Source organism: Aulonocara stuartgranti (assembly GCF_965226115.1).
Source record: "Aulonocara stuartgranti genome assembly, chromosome: 6".
NCBI classification, from domain to species: Eukaryota; Metazoa; Chordata; class Actinopteri; order Cichliformes; family Cichlidae; genus Aulonocara; species Aulonocara stuartgranti.
The window spans coordinates 37,109,912-37,126,231 of record NC_138944.1 but is presented as its reverse complement, the minus strand read 5'-3'; positions in this window follow the sequence as shown (position 1 = coordinate 37,126,231).

Sequence of the window (16,320 nt, the reverse complement as noted above, 5' to 3'; positions counted from 1 at the left end):
CTTCAGTTAGTGTTAGCATTGCAGCTAGCGTTAGCATTGCAGCTAGCGTTAGCAATGCTGCTAGCGCTAGCAATGCTGCTAGCGCTAGCGCTAGCACTCTTACTGTTAAAACTGAGCCACAATGGCAATAATAAAGCTAATTTCTTACTTTTGTCTCACTGACCGGCAAGAAATATCACAGGAATATTAGTTTTGTCAGTTAACAACTGCTAAGGCTAGTGTTAGCACTATAGCTAGCGTTAGCATTGTTGCTAGCATTAGCATTGAAGCTAGCATTAGCACTGCTGCTAACAGCAAAATGTAATAAACGTATATAAATGATAGCGAAGGTTATTTTTTTTCTTTCTTTCTTCTTTGAATTGTTTTTAACTCTGTTGGACTTGATATGTGAGTTTAAATGTCAAACATGTATTTTTTCCATCATAAAAATAAAACACTGCAGTACTGAGTGTATTGTACTTACCACAGCAGAGAGCAAAGCGGAATGACGACAGTTGGTCCAGTGATAGGTTAAAAACAGATGAGGCGTTCAGGTGGTGCTTGGAAATTTGACCATCAGTTTGAACAGCAATAATGAGCATATACATGTCTGTGTGTTGGTCTCTGTGTGTGTGACAGACATAGAGAGATAGAGGGAAAAAATACACTATACTAGTGTACAAATTGGTCCTTTTTGCCCAAGTATAAGCGAATGAGTGACATACAGAAAAACAGGGCAACTGGCATTAAATGAGCAAATAAAAAGTATTAAATCTTGAACTGTTTTGTGGGTTTTATTTTAAGACTACTTTGAGTGTATTCGTGGGGAGATAAACTATACAGACTATAAACAGAGACATTAAATGAGATTAGGTTAGTTAAACGTTAGTTAAAAGGTGGGGAAATTAACTACAGACCGATAGATGCTGAGAGCTTTAATTATCCAGTCAGAAAGGATGATTTTGAAGTCATCAACTGACTCCAACTGCCCAGATCTGAAAAACCTTTGTGCCAATCACAATGCTCTACTTAGTTGGCATATACTAATTAATCTGTGGCAAAACCCTGTCAAATCTGTCTTATTGTACTTTTGAAAAAGTTAATCTTACTACAATCTAACATTTTTAGGTTTAACCTTGGCAGAGTGAGAGAGAGCTCGTTAAGCAGGCAGGTGTGAGCCTGCACAGACATGCACCTCACTTTTGCTGCTTAAAATGAACAGAAAAGTCAGGCCGAAACAAATCGTTCCCATATGAAAAGTACAAGTCGTATTGACGAAATTCTTTCACCGTGAGCGACAGCAGCTTCTAGTCTACTGAATTCTCAGTTTTCATGCCTGTGGAGTTTATTATATGGACGTGGTGACAGTGTAAAGACACCATGCTCTTCTGATTTTCAAACGAACCTTCTGAGCCATTTTAACATTAGAGTCTATGGAAGAGTTGGAGGGAGGAGGCTGTGCATTGGTGACATTTATGAAAGAACCATAACACCTAGTACAATAGTAAACACATTGGATGAAAGAGGACAGCCATGGCTACGTTTTGAGGGTAAAATCATACCTGTAGAGCAAACGCTGTGGACACAGCAGCAGTTTTAAAAAAGATTTTAAGATTAATTTTTTTGCTCCTCTCACTCTAGCAGTTGAGCTGTCTCACTCTAGCCCCAACATTCCGTCCCATACACACCCATTATAAACTCTGAAACGGGTGAAAAAACATCATGAAACTTAAACTGGAACTGAAGAAAAAGTATAATAGATATTGAAAAGATAAATACAAGTTGAATAGTTGAATGTCTTGTCTTCGTTTTAAAGTTTGAATGGTGGCTCTATGTCAATGTATGTGGAAGTAGTAAGAGTTTAAAAATGAGTAAGTTGAATGAGGATTTGAAGGGTCTCCCCATTGAAATACATTATAAATTTTTGTTGAATAAAGTTGAATAAAATTAAAAATATAAATGTTAAAAATATGAAAAATAGAAGCAGTGTTGTTCAAAAGAATAGGAATCTAACGGTGTTTGAATGGTTTTTCTAAGTTGAACGGTTTTGAAGTTATAGGATTACAAAAAACGTACGGAATACAGAATAAAATATAATAATAATAATAACTAGAAAGTGCATTTTCTGAAGAAACTGCAGTGTGAATGCTTGAATCTGAATGTATGCACTGAAATGAATTAATTACTGAATTTAAGTTAAAAATCTTGAATGAGATAAAAAAAAAAAACCCGAATTTAACCTGAAAACAAAAGTGCTGAACTGCTAAAAGCTGAAGGTTACACAGAAGAAGAAGTTGGAAAAAAGCTGAAAATGTTTTAATTGTAAATTAGAAAAACCTAAGAAATGAGAAAAGAACATTTAGAGTCAGAAAACATCTGAATGAATATTAAAAGGTCATATTCTTTGAATCACTGAATGACTAAAATCTGATCCCTCTGCTTGGATCCACACAGTTTAAAAAATGTAAAAGTCTGAGCTTTGAAAAACAGTGTTGGAAAGAGAACAACGATGGCTACGTTTTGAGGGTAAAATGATGGCTTTAACACTGTGGAGACAGCAGCAGCTGAAAGAGACGTGCTTAAGATGAATCTTGGTACAGTGGCAGGCAGAGCTCGTTAAGCAGGCAGGTGTGAGCCTGGTTGCTATAGTGACTGCACCCAATGGCTCCATACACACGTACACAGACATGCGCCTCACTTTTGCTGCTTAAAATGAACAGAAAAGTCAGGCCGAAACAAATCGCTCCCAAATGAAAAGTAAAAGTCGTATTGACAAAATTCTTTCACCGTGAGCGACAGCAATGTCTAGTCTACCTAATTCTCAGTTTTCATGCCTGTGGAGCTTATTATATGGACGTGGTGACAGTGGAAAGACACCATGCTCTTCTGATTTTCAAACGAACCTTCTGAGCCATTTTAACATTAGAGTCTATGGAAGAGTTGGAGGGAGGAGGCTGTGCATTGGTGACATTTATGAAAGAACCATAACACCTAGGACAATAGTAAACACATTGGATGAAAGAGGACAGCCATGGCTACGTTTTGAGGGTAAAATCATACCTGTAGAGCAAACGCTGCGGACACAGCAGCAGTTTTAAAAAAGATTTTAAGATTAATTTTTTTGCTCCTCTCACTCTAGCAGTTGAGCTGCCTCACTCTAGCCCCAACATTCCGTCCCATACACACCCATTATAAACTCTGAAACGGGTGAAAAAACATCATGAAACTTAAACTGGAACTGAAGAAAAAGTATAATAGATATTGAAAAGATAAATACAAGTTGAATAGTTGAATGTCTTGTCTTCGTTTTAAAGTTTGAATGGTGGCTCTATGTCAATGTATGTGGAAGTAGATACAGTTTAAAGAGGAGGAATTTGAATGAGAATTTGAAGGGTCTCTCCATTGAAATACATTATAAATTTTTGTTAAATAAAGTTGAATAAAATAAAAAATATAAATGTTAAAAATGAGAAAAATAGAAGCAGTGTTGTCCAAAAGAATAGGAATCTAACGGTGTTTGAATGGTTTTTCTAAGTTGAACGGTTTTGAAGGAGATAGATTACAAAAAACGTACGGAATACAGAATAATAATAAATAAAAAAATAGAATAAAGATTAGAAGAACAATACTGTGAATGCTTTTCAAGCATTCACACTAATAATAATAATAAAGATTAGAAGAACAATACTGTGAATGCTTTTCAAGCATTCACACTAACTAGAAAGTGCATTTTCTGAAGAAACTGCAGTGTGAATGCTTGAATCTGAATGTATGCACTGAAATGAATTAATTGCTGAATTTTGAGTTAAAAATTTTGAATGAGATAAAAAATAAAAAAAAAACAACCTGAATTTAACCTGAAAACAACAGTGCTGAACTGCTAAAAGCTGAAGGTTACACAGAAGAAGAAGTTGGAAAAAAGCTGAAAATGTTTTAATTGTAAATTAGAAAAACCTAAGAAATGAGAAAAGAATATTTAGAGTCAGAAAACATCTGAAAGAATATTAAAAGGTCATATTCTTTGAATCACTGAATGACTAAAATGTGATCCCTCCACTTGGACCCACACAGTTTAAAAAGTTTACATCTCTGAGCTTTGAAAGACAAGATGTTGGAAAAAGAACAACGATGGCGACGTTTTGAGGGTAAAATGATGGCTTTAACACTGTGGACACAGCAGCAGTTGAAAGAGAAGTGTTTAAGATGAATCTTGGCAGAGTGAGAGAGAGAGCTCGTTAAGCAGGCAGGTGTGAGCCTGGTTGCTATAGTGACTGCACCCAAGGGCTCCATACACACGTACACAGACATGCACCTCACTTTTGCTGCTTAAAATGAACAGAAAAGTCAGGCCGAAACAAATCGCTCCCAAATGAAAAGTAAAAGTCGTATTGACGAAATTCTTTCACCGTGAGCGACAGCAATGTCTAGTCTACCTAATTCTCAGTTTTCATGTCTGTGGAGTTTATTATATGGACGTGGTGACAGTGGAAAGACACCATGCTCTTCTGATTTTCAAACGAACCTTCTGAGCCATTTTAACATTAGAGTCTATGGAAGAGTTGGAGGGAGGAGGCTGTGCATTGGTGACATTTATGAAAGAACCATAACACCTAGGACAATAGTAAACACATTGGATGAAAGAGGACAGCCATGGCTACGTTTTGAGGGTAAAATCATACCTGTAGAGCAAACGCTGCAGACACAGCAGCAGTTTTAAAAAAGATTTTAAGATTAATTTTTTTGCTCCTCTCACTCTAGCAGTTGAGCTGCCTCACTCTAGCCCCAACATTCCGTCCCATACACACCCATTATAAACTCTGAAACGGGTGAAAAAACATCATGAAACTTAAACTGGAACTGAAGAAAAAGTATAATAGATATTGAAAAGATAAATACAAGTTGAATAGTTGAATGTCTTGTCTTCGTTTTAAAGTTTGAATGGTGGCTCTATGTCAATGTATGTGGAAGTAGTAAGAGTTTAAAAATGAGTAAGTTGAATGAGGATTTGAAGGGTCTCCCCATTGAAATACATTATAAATTTTTGTTGAATAAAGTTGAATAAAATTAAAAATATAAATGTTAAAAATATGAAAAATAGAAGCAGTGTTGTCCAAAAGAATAGGAATCTAACGGTGTTTGAATGGTTTTTCTAAGTTGAACGGTTTTGAAGGAGTAGGATTACAAAAAACGTACGGAATACAGAATAAAATATAATAACTAGAAAGTGCATTTTCTGAAGAAACTGCAGTGTGAATGCTTGAATCTGAATGTATGCACTGAAATGAATTAGTTACTGAATTTAAGTTAAAAATCTTGAATGAGATAAAAAAAAACCCCGAATTTAACCTAAAAACAAAAGTGCTGAACTGCTAAAAGCTGAAGGTTACACAGAAGAAGAAGTTGGAAAAAAGCTGAAAATGTTTTAATTGTAAATTAGAAAAACCTAAGAAATGAGAAAAGAACATTTAGAGTCAGAAAACATCTGAAAGAATATTAAAAGGTCATATTCTTTGAATCACTGAATGACTAAAATGTGATCCCTCCACTTGGACCCACACAGTTTAAAAAGTTTACATCTCTGAGCTTTGAAAGACAAGATGTTGGAAAAAGAACAACGATGGCGACGTTTTGAGGGTAAAATGATGGCTTTAACACTGTGGACACAGCAGCAGTTGAAAGAGAAGTGTTTAAGATGAATTTTGGCAGAGTGGCAGAGAGAGCTCGTTAAGCAGGCAGGTGTGAGCCTGGTTGCTATAGTGACCGCACCCAATGGCTCCATACACACGTACACAGACATGCACCTCACTTTTGCTGCTTAAAATGAACAGAAAAGTCAGGCCGAAACAAATCGTTCCCAAATGAAAAGTAAAAGTCGTATTGACAAAATTCTTTCACTGTGAGCGACAGCAATGTCTAGTCTACCAAATTCTCAGTTTTCATGCCTGTGGAGCTTATTATATGGACGTGGTGACAGTGGAAAGACACCATGCTCTTCTGATTTTCAAACGAACCTTCTGAGCCATTTTAACATTAGAGTCTATGGAAGAGTTGGAGGGAGGAGGCTGTGCATTGGTGACATGTATGAAAGAACCATAACACCTAGTACAATAGTAAACACATTGGATGAAAGAGGACAGCCATGGCTACGTTTTGAGGGTAAAATCATACCTGTAGAGCAAACGCTGCGGACACAGCAGCAGTTTTAAAAAAGATTTTAAGATTAATTTTTTTGCTCCTCTCACTCTAGCAGTTGAGCTGCCTCACTCTAGCCCCAACATTCCGTCCCATACACACCCATTATAAACTCTGAAACGGGTGAAAAAACATCATGAAACTTAAACTGGAACTGAAGAAAAAGTATAATAGATATTGAAAAGATAAATACAAGTTGAATAGTTGAATGTCTTGTCTTCGTTTTAAAGTTTGAATGGTGGCTCTATGTCAATGTATGTGGAAGTAGTAAGAGTTTAAAAATGAGTAAGTTGAATGAGAATTTGAAGGGTCTCCCCATTGAAATACATGGGAAATTTTTGTTGAATAAAGTTGAATAAAATTAAAAATATAAATGTTAAAAATGAGAAAAATACAAGCAATCATGTCCAAAATAATAGGAATCTAATGGTGTTTGAATGGTTTTTCTAAGTTGAACGGTTTTGAAGGAGTAGGCTTTCAAAAAACGTACGGAATAGATAAAATATAATAATAAAGATTAGAAGAACAATACTGTGAATGCTTTTCAAGCATTCACACTAATGATAACTAGAAAGTGCATTTTCTGAAGAAACTGCAGTGTGAATGCTTGAATCTGAATGTATGCACTGAAATGAATTAATTGCTGAATTTTGAGTTAAAAATATTGAATGAAATAAAAAAAAAACCAAAAAAAAAAAACCAAATTTAACCTGAAAACAAAAGTGCTGAACTGCTAAAAGCTGAAGGTTACACAGAAGAAGGAGTTGGAAAAAAACTGAAAATGTTTTAAATGTAAATTAGAAAACCCTAAGAAATGAGAAAAGAACATTTAGAGTCAGAAAACATCTGAATGAATATCAAAAGGTCATATTCTTTGAATCACTGAATGACTCAAATGTGATCCCTCCACTTTGATCCACACAGTTTAAAAAGTTTAAATGCCTGAGCTTTGAAAGACACGGTGTTGGAAAGAGAACAATAATGGCGACAATTTGAGGGTAAAATGATGGCTGTAACACTGTGGACACAGCAGCAGTTGAAAGAGAAGTGCTTAAGATGAATCTTGGTACAGTGGCAGGCAGAGCTCGTTAAGCAGGCAGGTGTGAGCCTGGTTGCTATAGTGACTGCACCCAAGGGCTCCATACACACGTACACAGACATGCACCTCACTTTTGCTGCTTAAAATGAACAGAAAAGTCAGGCCCAAACAAATTCTTCCCAAATGAAAAGTACATGTCGTATTGACAACATTCTTTCACCGTGAGCGACAGCCATGTCTAGTCTACCTAATTCTCAGTTTTCATGCCTGTGGAGTTTATTATATGGACGTGGTGACAGTGTAAAGACACCATGCTCTTCTGATTTTCAAACGAACCTTCTGAGCCATTTTAACATTAGAGTCTATGGAAGAGTTGGAGGGAGGAGGCTGTGCATTGGTGACATTTATGAAAGAACCATAACACCTAGTACAATAGTAAACACATTGGATGAAAGAGGACAGCCATGGCTACGTTTTGAGGGTAAAATCATACCTGTAGAGCAAACGCTGCGGACACAGCAGCAGTTTTAAAACAGATTTTAAGATTAATTTTTTTGCTCCTCTCACTCTAGCAGTTGAGCTGTCTCACTCTAGCCCCAACATTCCGTCCCATACACACCCATTATAAACTCTGAAACGGGTGAAAAAACATCATGAAACTTAAACTGGAACTGAAGAAAAAGTATAATAGATATTGAAAAGATAAATACAAGTTGAATAGTTGAATGTCTTGTCTTCGTTTTAAAGTTTGAATGGTGGCTCTATGTCAATGTATGTGGAAGTAGTAAGAGTTTAAAAATGAGTAAGTTGAATGAGGATTTGAAGGGTCTCCCCATTGAAATACATTATAAATTTTTGTTGAATAAAGTTGAATAAAATTAAAAATATAAATGTTAAAAATATGAAAAATAGAAGCAGTGTTGTCCAAAAGAATAGGAATCTAACGGTGTTTGAATGGTTTTTCTAAGTTGAACGGTTTTGAAGGAGTAGGATTACAAAAAACGTACGGAATACAGAATAAAATATAATAATAATAATAAAGATTAGAATAACAATACTGTGAATGCTTTTCAAGCATTCACACTAATAATAAAGATTAGAATAACAATACTGTGAATGCTTTTCAAGCATTCACACTAATAAAATAGAATAAAGATTAGAAGAACAATACTGTGAATGCTTTTCAAGCATTCACACTAACTAGAAAGTGCATTTTCTGAAGAAACTGCAGTGTGAATGCTTGAATCTGAATGTATGCACTGCAATGAATTAATTGCTGAATTTTGAGTTAAAAATATTGAATGAAATAAAAAACACAACAAAAAAAACAACCAAATTTAACCTGAAAACAAAGGTGCTGAACTGCTAAAAGCTGAAGGTTACACAGAAGCAGAAGTTGGAAAAAAGCTCTCCCCACCGCAGGGAAAAGGGTAACACCACCTGGGTCTGGGTGCAATTCCCCCCTCCAGGGGCAAGGGTACCTAGACCCGGTTTGTAGAGTACGCTTGGGGAGTGTGATTGTGTGTACAGCGTCTCTTTATGTCTGTCTCCACGTTGGTTGAGTGTGGAGTGAGTGCATATGAGAGCATGAGGGTGGGAATGGATGTTTGTGTCTGTGTGTGCCTGTATGTCTGTGTCTATATGTCAGGTTGGGTATCAGACGCCACCTCTCTGGGGACACCTCAGGCCCTCCAAGGTTTGGAGGCCTATCTCCACCCACCACCACTTCCCCTGCCGGTGGCGGACTCCCTCAGGTGTCGGTGTGTTGGTGGTTCTTTGTGTCTGGGGGTGGGCGTCCGGGTACACACCGGCTCACTCCTTGGCGGCCGCTTGTCGGGGCCTGGGGCCTGGGGCTCGCTCGGGCCCCTTTGGAGGTGGGGTGCCCCCAGCCTCTCGGCCTAGGGCTCGGTCACTCAGGCGCAGCTGGGGGCCGGCGGAGCTCACGGGCGCGTCACTGCAACTCCCCCTGGCTTCTGCTCCGCGGCTGCTGGGCGAGCCCTCATCTGGGACTCTCCTCAGCTCTTACTGGGACAGTGGCGCGGCTGCCCCTCTGTTGGTCTTCCATGGTCTCTTGTGTTCTGGGGGCCTCTGGATGTCTGGAGTTTTGATCTCCTCCATACCCGCTTCACACCCTGGAGGACGGGGTTGTGGACCCCCCACACTCCCTAGCAGATCATTACATGGAGAAACCTTTGGAATGCAAGCATGCTGATCCACACAGGTATGCACACATGGGTATTCACAGACGCGGACTAAAGCTTTCTTGGCTGCTGCCTCAAAGCACACTGTGCACTGTCTATCTTGCGTGCTGCACAATATCGTTTATTACTTAGTAAATACTGATATCTATGACTAGCTAGTTTATTGTGATGGTGCTTTGTTTTCTCTATTATTATGTTGCTCTTTGTTGTTTGCTGTCTCCTCTGTTTGTTTTTGTTTGTTTGTTTTTTTTTTTCTCCATACAAGTGACCCAGGAGTTTTTTTTTTTTTTTTTCTCTCTCTTCCCCCCCCTTCTCACCGTCTCTTCTCCCCTTTGGTTTTCTTTCTTTCTCTCCCCCTCTCTCTCTCATTCATTCCCCCTGTCCTATTTATTAAAAAAAAAAAAAAAAAAAAAAATGACAAAGGATGAACTGAAGCTCTGCCATCACGTAATGTCGCATACTGCTGTTTCTGATGTCATTTAGAAAAAAAAAAAAAAAAAAAAAAAAAGGAAAAAAAGCTGAAAATGTTTTAAATGTAAATTAGAAAACCCTAAGAAATGAGAAAAGAACATTTAGAGTCAGAAAACATCTGAAAGAATATTAAAAGGTCATATTCTTTGAATCACTGAATGACTCAAATGTGATCCCTCCACTTTGATCCACACAGTTTAAAAAGTTTAAATGTCTGAGCTTTGAAAGACACTGTGTTGGAAAGAGAACAATAATGGCGACATTTTGAGGGTAAAATGATGGCTGTAACACTGTGGACACAGCAGCAGTTGAAAGAGAAGTGTTTAAGATGAATCTTGGTACAGTGGCAGGCAGAGCTCGTTAAGCAGGCAGGTGTGAGCCTGGTTGCTATAGTGACTGCACCCAATGGCTCCATACACACGTACACAGACATGCGCCTCACTTTTGCTCCTTAAAATGAACAGAAAAGTCAGGGCGAAACAAATCGTTCCCAAATGAAAAGTATAGGTCGTATTGACGAAATTCTTTCACCGTGAGCGACAGCAGCTTCTAGTCTACTGAATTCTCAGTTTTCATGCCTGTGGAGTTTATTATATGGACGTGGTGACAGTGTAAATACACCATGCTCTTCTGATTTTCAAACGAACCTTCTGAGCCATTTTAACATTAGAGTCTATGGAAGAGTTGGAGGGAGGAGGCTGTGCATTGGTGACATTTACGAAAGAACCATAACACCTAGTACAATAGTAAACACATTGGATGAAAGAGGACAGCGATGGCTACGTTTTGAGGGTAAAATCATACCTGTAGAGCAAACGCTGCGGACACAGCAGCAGTTTTAAAAAAGATTTTAAGATTAATTTTTTTGCTCCTCTCACTCTAGCAGTTGAGCTGTCTCACTCTAGCCCCAACATTCCGTCCCATACACACCCATTATAAACTTTGAAACGGGTGAAAAAACATCATGAAACTTAAACTGGAACTGAAGAAAAAGTATAATAGATATTGAAAAGATAAATACAAGTTGAATAGTTGAATGTCTTGTCTTCGTTTTAAAGTTTGAATGGTGGCTCTATGTCAATGTATGTGGAAGTAGATACAGTTTAAAGAGGAGGAAGTTGAATGAGAATTTGAAGGGTCTCCCCATTGAAATACATTATAAATTTTTGTTGAAAAAAGTTGAATAAAATTAAAAATATAAATGTTAAAAATGAGAAAAATAGAAGCAGTGTTGTCCAAAAGAATAGGAATCTAACGGTGTTTGAATGGTTTTTCTAAGTTGAACGGTTTTGAAGGAGATAGATTACAAAAAACGTACGGAATACAGAATAATAATAAATAAAAAAATAGAATAAAGATTAGAAGAACAATACTGTGAATGCTTTTCAAGCATTCACACTAATAATAAAGATTAGAATAACAATACTGTGAATGCTTTTCAAGCATTCACACTAATAATAAAGATTCGAATAACAATACTGTGAATGCTTTTCAAGCATTCACACTAATTACTTCGTGTAATCAAGATGAGAGACCACGGCTATAAAAGCGAAGGTGGATTTGGGAAGCCTGTCGCAGCCATGTCCTGTCCGTATACGCGAGCAGCCCATTGCGGAAGGTGCAAGATTGATAAGGAGAGTTTTCAGAATTCAGCGTATATTGCGGGACAGACAGGATCCTTTAGCTCAGCGCGACAGTGTGCTCATTGAGAGATATCGATTTTCCCGTGAGGGTATTATTTAGGTCTACTTAACCAACTTGTTGACGAGGGGGTGCAGGACCACCACCTGTCTTTGTTTGCTCTGCCCTTTTCTTGGTTGCTGTTATAAACAAACAAACAGATTATTCCAGGGTCTCTTTCCAAGAGACGAAAAGCAATATAAGTGATAAATATTACCATTCTGTAGAATATTCTTATATTTCACTTTTACTTGTTCCCATGTTCTAGTGGGTCCTGTTGTGGCTCTAATGTTAAAGGGGATATAATATAACATATTATAATATAATATAATGTAATATAATATTGGATAATATAGTGTGATATGATAAATCTACCCTACCGCCTACTGGTGTTGGCCAGAGGGGCCGATGGCGCAATATGGCAGCCTGGCTTCTGTCAGTCTGCCCCAGGGCAGCTGTGGCTACAACCGTAGCTGCCTCCACCAGTGTGTGAATGTGAGAGTGACTGAATAGTGGCATTGTCATGCGCTTTGGGTGCCTTGAAAAGCGCTATATAAATCCACTCCATTATTATTGTTATTATTAAATTACTTACGAGTTTAATTTGTCAGCAACTTTCTGCCAGCCCTCTCTCCTTGCTTTTGCAGCCTTTGCAGTGTTCCCTTGCGTTCTGATTAAACTCTGAAACTCCTGAAATCCCTCACTCAGGAGTTCTTGCTCTGCTGCCGAAAAATACCGAGCGCGCTCCTTCGACATTTTCGCCGACCAATCAGAGGGTTGCCGATCAATGTTTCCACTATCGATGCGTAGCCCCTTTTACGACACCCAGTGATCTCACATTACTTCATCCAGCTGTACTAATCGTCAACAGCAGGTGTGTTCGGAGAACCGGATTAGCGAGCTCACGGTTAGCGCGATGATTTGGTCTTGGATGTGTCATTTGATGTTGGATGTAATAAGCCACGTACGAAGAACGGGCCCCAGGCCATCTGACGCAGCACACCATCACTCTCCTTCTCCCTCCCTTACACAGCCTGGCGGTGTGTTTGGGGTCATTGTCCTGATGAAAAATAAATGATGGTCAAACTAAACACAAACTGGATTGGATGGGATGTCGCTGCAGGATGTTGTGGTAGCCATGCTGGGCCCTGTGCTTCGTACGTCGCTTACTACATCCAAGATCAAATGAAACATCCAAGACCAAACCATCGCGCTAACCGTGAGCGCGCTAATCCGGTTCCCCGAACACACCTGCTGTTGACGATTAGTACAGCTGGACGCAGTAATGTGACATCACTGGGTGTCGTAAAAGGGGCTACGCATCGATAGTAGAAACATTGATCGGCAACCCTCTGATTGGTCGGCGAAAATGTCGACGGAGCGCGCTCGGCTCGGTATTTTTCGGCAGCAGAGCAAGAACTCTTGAGTGAGGGATTTCAGGAGTTTCAGAGTTTAATCAGAACGCAAGGGAACACTGCAAAGGCTGCAAAAGCAAGGAGCGAGGGCTGGCAGGAAGTTGCTGACAAATTAAACTCGTAAGTAATTTAATAATAACAATAATAATGGAGTGGATTGATATAGCGCTTTTCAAGGCACCCAAAGCGCTGTACAATGCCACTATTCAGTCACTCTCACATTCACACACTGGTGGAGGCAGCTACAGTTGTAGCCACAGCTGCCCTGGGGCAGACTGACAGAAGCCAGGCTGCCATATCGCGCCATCGGCCCCTCTGGCCAACACCAGTAGGCGGTAGGGTAGATTTATTATATTACACTATATTATCCAATATTATATTACATTATATTATAATATGTTATATTTTATCCTCTGTCACATTAGAGCCACGACAGGACCCACTAGAACATGGGAACAGGTAAAAGTGAAATATAAGAATATTCTACAGAATGGTAATATTTATCACTTATATTGCTTTTAGTCTCTTGGAAAGAGACCCTGGAATAATCTGTTTGTTTATAACAGCAACCAAGAAAAGGGCAGAGCAACAAAAGACAGGTGGTGGTCCTGCACCCCCTCGTCAACAAGTTGGTTAAGTAAATAATACCCTCACGGGAAAATCGATATCTCTCTATGAGCACACTGTCGCGCTGAGCTAAAGGATCCTGTCTGTCCCGCAATATACGCTGAATTCTGAGGACTCTCCTTATCAATCTTGCACCTTCCGCAATGGGTGGCTCGCGTATACGGACAGGACATGGCCAAATCCCAAATCCACCTTCGCTTTTATAGCCGTGGTCTCTCATCTTGATTACATGAAGTAATTTACAATTGCTACTCTGAAATATGAATTAATTCTGTAATAATCACATACATGTAATAGAATGTTAATAGTACATTTCCCTTTTTTAGGAAATGACCTGTGTGAAATCAATAAATGGATCAGGTGCTGCATTGTCTTTAGTTACATTGATGTTATTTATTTATGGTGAAACAGTGGTGGAATATCGCTGTTGCTTTCGTATGAATGACGCGGGCATACCTGCGTGGCCGCGATCTAATCCTGTTTACATAAAGTAAACCTGCTCCCCAGCAGGTTTACGCTTACGGCTCTGTTGCTATGACAGCAAGTCCCGGATGGGCTTCGGGGAACCGAACGATCCAGGATCACGCGAAATCGTCAACAATCTAATCCAGCTAACTTACTTAGCGAGGTACGAAGAACAGGCCCCTGGTTCATTGTGCCTTCAGTTTGAATAAATCCCCAACAGTGATACCTCCTCAGCCATGCTTCACAGTGAGAACCATGCATGTAGAGACCATCCATTCACCTTTTCTGCATCGCACAAAGACATGGCAGGTCGACCAAAGATCTCAAATTGGACTCATCAGACCAAAGCACAAATTTCCACTGGTCTAATGTCCACTCCTTGTGTTTTTCGTCCCAAACAAATCTCTTCTGCTTGTTGTTTTTCCTCCGTGGTGGTTTCTTAGCAGCTGTTTGACCATAAAGGCCTAATTCACACAGTCTGCTCTGTACAGTTGATGTAGAGATGTGTCTGCTACTGGAACTCTGTGTGGCATTTATCTGGGCTCTGATCTGAGGGGATGTTAACTTGCAATTTCTGAGGCTGGTGACTTGGATAAATTTATCCTCAGTAGCTTGTGAGCCAGCTTTGACAGAGCGCTTGATGGTTTTTGCAACTGCACATTCAAAGTTTTAGCAGTTTTACCTACTGACTAACATTCAGTTCTTATAGTAATGATGGACTGTTGTTTCTCTTTAATTAGCTGATTTGTTCTTGCCATAATATGAATTTTAAGAGTGGGGTCCCAACCCCACTAAGAAGGCAAGAAACTCAACAAATGAACCCTGACAAGGGTTTGCAGCGCTATCAACAAAGCGAAGGGTGGCTACTTTCAGGAATCTAAAATATAGGACATATTTAGAGTTATTTATCATTTTGCCTTTGCTACATAAATCCAGATATATATTACATTTATATCTGGATTTATGCGCCATATATTCAATGTCTTCAGTTTGTATCTACAGTGTAGAAAGTAGTAAAAATAAAGAAAAAACACAAAATGAGAAGGTGTGTCCAAACTTTTGACTGATAGTATAGATCATTACAGCCTGAAATATTAATGCATGGTTGGATGAATCCATGTCTTCATATTGTATATGTTAAATTCTGTGACCCATCTGAATGTCACAGTAAAATTCAGCACTCATCAGACCAGGCAACATGATTCTGATCTTTTATTATTCAGTTTGGGGGAGCCTACATGAATTTAAGCCTCAGTTTCCTGTTCTTGGCTGACAAGCGTGGCACTCAACGTGATCTTCTGTTGCTGGAGCCCATCTGCTTCAATATTTACAAAAACTTAGCTGTAACATTCGAGTTAGTTTCTTACTATTAGTTCAATGCTATCGGGCCCAATCTCCCCTGACCTCTGACACCAACAAGGCATTTCTATTCATGGAACTGCTGATTACTGGATATTTTCCTTTTTAGACAATTGTCTGAATGCTTGTGTGGGAAAATCCCAGTAGATCAGCAGTTTCTGAATTAATTAGGCCAGCCTGTCTGGCACCAACAACCATTACACATGAAAGTCACTCGAATCACCCGTTTTCTTCATGCGTCATTTGAACGTCAGCAGGTTGTCTACATTCCTAAATGCAATGAGTTGCTGCCATTTAAGTGGCTGATTAGATATTTTTGTCAAAGATTTGAAAATGAGCCTGTAACGGTCCGCTACAACCTCTGGTGTACGTTTTGGAATAACTTTGAGAAAGAGTATTCAAAAAGGGGGAGGACACAGTGAATTTCAAGTATACAGAGATGGGCAGTAACGTGTAATCTGATTACTTTTTTCAAGTAACGAGTAAAGTAGGGGATTACTATTGCAAAACAGTAATTAGATTGCAGTTGCTTTCCCATAAGCATGTTACTAAACCGTGATTTTGTTTGTGAGAGTGTCTCATGACAGTGCCGTACGAGTGTGTGACATCCGTGGCAACAGACGTGTGTAGATCAATGGATAATATGGAGTGCGGGAGAGAGTCCATCCATGCTGCATTTAAAGTTTGGAAGTACTGACATTACTTTGAGTTTGATTCCGTAAAAAGTGACACAAACATTAGCGTCCGCTGTTCACTCAGTGTGGGAAGAAAACTTCTTTCTACAGCAAAAAAATTAAACTTCAAATCTGAGCAAGCACCGAGCAAGCTGCCATGAGAATGTAAAATTCTAAAAGAAACCCCCAAATCCTCTCACTGACATGACCTCTGCAGC